General features: G+C 34.6%; 1 pseudogene; it reads left to right on the top strand.

Annotated features, from left to right (window-relative positions):
- Positions 1 to 1,124: 1,124 nt before the first annotated feature.
- LOC148624090 (uncharacterized) lies at positions 1,125 to 2,177 on the top strand (annotated as a pseudogene).
- The last annotated feature ends 2,386 nt before the right edge of the window (positions 2,178 to 4,563 follow it).

Genomic DNA, 4,563 nt, shown 5'->3' with positions numbered 1-4,563 from the left:
ACACTTCAAACAATAACTCAGAAGTGCCTTCTCCAGTTTTAATGAAACTTTGGTGCGTTGTTCATATCTATTGATGTAAGCTCTCTTCTGATTTTTATAAATTTCAGATTCGTAAACACTTTCACTAACTTTTATGAAACTTTGGTGAATTGTTCATATCTATTGAAGTAAGCTCCTTTCCGTATGTCAAATTTTACGTTTCCATGTTATGAAGTTTTACGCTTTAAAAGAAACCGGTAACAGCCAAGAAAATTTTATTCTTTGAAAAATTGTTTAAAACAGACCATTTGTTATGATGATCGACTAATAAATATGAAAGGTACTTGGTAACCTTGTCAGAAAAGTGTGTTTTAAACAAGATAGAATGGGTGAAAAAAAAACAAGACAAACAAACTTAGTAAAACTTGAGGTAGCCTTGATAGTGCCAAATGTTTTGTGCATGTTTTATTACTTTTTTTTGGGGGGGATAGGGTATGTGACAGGACTCGCATTATTTCTAGTTGATCATATAAATTTATTAAAAGCATAAGGACAAGTTAAAAGGGCAATGGGCATATCATGCGCTTCAAGCGCAGTTCTTTATTATACACTTATATTTATAGATGGGAAGTATAATAGTATACTGTTATCAATCTGTCATCTCTTTATAGATGGGACGTATAATGGTATACTGGTGTCTTTCTGTCCTCTTTATAGATGGGACGTATAATGGTATATTGTTGTCAGTCTGTCCTCTTTATAGATGGGACGTATAATGGTATACTGTTATCAATCTGTCATCTCTTTATAGATGGGACATATAATGGTATACTGGTGTCTTTCTGTCCTCTTTATAGATGGGACGTATAATGGTATATTGTTGTCAGTCTGTCCTCTTTATAGATGGGACGTATAATGGTATACTGTTGTCTTTCTGTCCTCTTTATAGATGGGACGTATAATGGTATACTGGTGTCTTTCTGTCCTCTGTATAGATGGGACATATAATGGTATACTGTTGTCAGTCTGTCCTCTTTATAGATGGGACGTATAATGGTATACTGTTGTCAGTCTGTCCTCTTTATAGATGGGACGTATAATGGTATATTGTTGTCAGTCTGTCCTCTTTATAGATAGGACGTATAATGGTATACTGGTGTCTTTCTGTCCTCTTTATGGATGGGACGTATAATGGTATACTGTTGTCAGTCTGTCCTCTTTATAGATGGGACGTATAATGGTATACTGTTATCAATCTGTCATCTCTTTATAGATGGGACGTATAATGGTATACTGTTGTCAGTCTGTCCTCTTTTAAGGTGGGACGTATAATGGTATACTGTTATCAATCTGTCATCTCTTTACAGATGGGACGTATAATGGTATACTGTTGTCAGTTTGTCCTCTTTATAGATGGGACATATAATGGTATACTGTTGTCAGTCTGTCCTCTTTATAGATGGGACGTATAATGGTATACTGTTGTCAGTCTGTCCTCTTTATAGATGGGACATATAATGGTATACTGTTGTCAGTCTGTCCTCTTTATAGATGGGACGTATAATGGTATACTGGTGTCTTTCTGTCCTCTTTATAGATGGGACATATAATGGTATACTGTTGTCAGTCTGCCCTCTTTATAGATGGGACGTATGATGGTATACTGGTGTCTTTCTGTCCTCTTTATAGATGGGACGTATAATGGTATACTGTTGTCAGTCTGTCCTCTTTATAGATGGGACGTATAATGGTATACTGTTGTCAGTCTGTCCTCTTTATAGATGGGACGTATAATGGTATACTGTTTATCAATCTGCCATCTCTTTATAGATGGGACGTATAATGGTATACTGGTGTCTTTCTGTCCTCTTTATAGATGGGACGTATAATGGTATATTGTTGTCAGTCTGTCCTCTTTATAGATGGGACGTATAATGGTATACTGTTGTCAGTCTGTCCTCTTTATAGATGGGACGTATAATGGTATACTGTTGTCAGTCTGTCCTCTTCATAGATGGGACGTATAATGGTATACTGGTGTCTTTCTGTCCTCTTTATAGATGGGACATATAATGGTATACTGTTGTCAGTCTGTCCTCTTTATAGATGGGACGTATAATGGTATACTGTTGTCAGTCTGTCCTCTTTATAGATGGGACGTATAATGGTATACTGTTGTCGTTCTGTCCTCTTTATAGATGGGACGTATAATGGTATACTGGTGTCTTTCTGTCCTCTTTATAGATGGGACGTATAATGGTATACTGTTGTCGTTCTGTCCTCTTTATAGATGGGACGTATAATGGTATACTGTTGTCAGTCTGTCCTCTTTATAGATGGGACGTATGATGGTATACTGGTGTCTTTCTGTCCTCTTTATAGATGGGACGTATAATGGTATATTGGTGTCTTTCTGTCCTCTTTATAGATGGGACATATAATGGTATACTGTTGTCAGTCTTTTTCATTCACACTATGCATGCATTTTATGAAACTGGTGAATTGTCTCTTACTACTGACACTAGTTCACTAAAATGTGAATTTCAGACTATATGTTTCTGAGTTATTGGACTTTATTAGGGCCCCGCCACGAAAGGTGATCACTCTGTCCAGAGTCCGTCAGTCCATTACAAAATCTTATCCAGGGTGTATCTTTCTAGTCTTTTGATGTAGGCTTTGATATTTTGCTTGTGGGTAGATCACCTAAAGATGATATATGGTATACCATGGATAATGACCTATGACCATGAATTTTGACCTGAGGATCAAATTCCTTTTTTTTCTGTGACAAACTGGTGTCTGGTATATATTCGATTCCACACTTCTTTCTCAACTGGTGAATATTTCTGTTGAATATAAGTGCCACATTAAAAACTGAAAATTATGATGTAAGCTCCCTTTCGATTTTATGGTTGTATCATGAGACTGTCAATGTCATCATTATCGTAATTTTTTTACGTTTCCCTGCAATAACTTAAGTCGTTGTAAAGCAAATGACATGAAAGTCGGTATATTGTTACTTGCTGCTAGAGGAAGCTTATAAAATGAGGTCACCAGCCCCTACTGTTCCGCAAAATATGGAAAAAAATAGGTGTTTATTCAAAATTAATGTAGAAGGTTTGTTTCTCCTTCCATTTTGACAATTTATTTTTAAAATGACTTCTTGTAAAATTCTTCGTTAAGAATATTTAATAGATTTAAAATGGCATTTCCAGTCTATAGGGGCCACAACCTACAAATCAACCTTTTGGTGCATATTTCAGTTAGTATTGAAATATTTCTCATCATTCTTAAGTAACAAGGGGTCAAAGGGGCCAAAAGTCTTTTGGAAGATGTGTGTTTCTAAATTTTGTTTTCTGATTTTAATGAATTTGTATAAATTGTTCATCTTAACAAGGGCTTTAAGGAGTTTGCTAACAAATTTACTCTATCATTTGCCTTTTGTGAGTTGATGGGTTACAGAGTGATCCATGAAAGCCCCTTGAAGGCAGAACTTTTTTTGGTTTTGATCCTTCAGAATCAAAATACCTCATGTCACCGATCCATCACTTGAACTTCCCTATTATTTCTGAACACTACACAAAAATGTAGTCCAAATTTAATTTTATAACCAGTAAATATGTTACTTACATTTATTCAGCTCAATGATTTTCTGCAAATGTAGTCTTCATATCAACTGACATATTTGAGGGACTCCTTTTTGGCATTTAAAGATATTTAGTAATAAATTTGCATTCAGGAAATTTAGTTCTTGCAGTATTATGTGTCCAGATATGTAAAATGTGTTGAGAATGTTCCATTTAACACACTCATCAGTCAAATTCTCCATCCTATCATTTATATTTTACCATTATTAAACTGGAAGTGAAGAGCAGAGATTTTAACCAAGTAGAATTCGGGGGAAAATTCAAGTCGATAAAAGTGTCTAGTTTTTGAAAATCTTCTGTTCATCAATGAAATTATTTTCTCAACTAGAAGTTGGTTTTTATTTGAGTATTATTACAGTGTAGGATAAATACTCCGTTAATTTAGTTTTTGAATGTAAATGAACATCAACTTATGGACAGGTTTAAAAATCTGGAAAAGAGTTGAATTTGAGCAAAATTTGTAAATGTGAGATAGGATCAGTAGTGTGGATTAACATTCAGTTTATACATATTAGGGGGAAAACAGCTCTTGATAATATACAAAATGCAAATATATGATCACTGTTTTATTTTAAGTCAGGTAGCCTTTGAAATTTTGTGTTCATGCTACAATTTCACAAGAATCAAAAACCTCCAGTGCTAACAGCACTTTTATTACTTAATTGAATTTCAAAATATTATGCAACATTGTATCCAGATCAGTTGTCTATAATGAACTGTAAGTCCCTCTGTTTTAGTGTGTCAAAAACCAATAGTGTGTTCACACTTACCCCAAGTGAACTGAGTTCAACGGGATGCAGTCATATAGTGTTCGGCGAGGCTTTTTATGGTAAAAGTTAGAGATAAGGGACTATTCATAATATGGTCGATTTCAGTGTTTTCAGACTATTACTCATAAGTAGTTTCAACCATTTTCATTAAACTTTGGAAAATAGTT

This window comes from Perna viridis, chromosome 2 (genome assembly GCF_037379345.1).
Source record: "Perna viridis isolate PV_CMFRI_1.1 ecotype Kerala chromosome 2, ASM3737934v1, whole genome shotgun sequence".
Taxonomy (NCBI): domain Eukaryota; kingdom Metazoa; phylum Mollusca; class Bivalvia; order Mytilida; family Mytilidae; genus Perna; species Perna viridis.
This window is presented reverse-complemented; position numbering and strand designations above follow the sequence as displayed.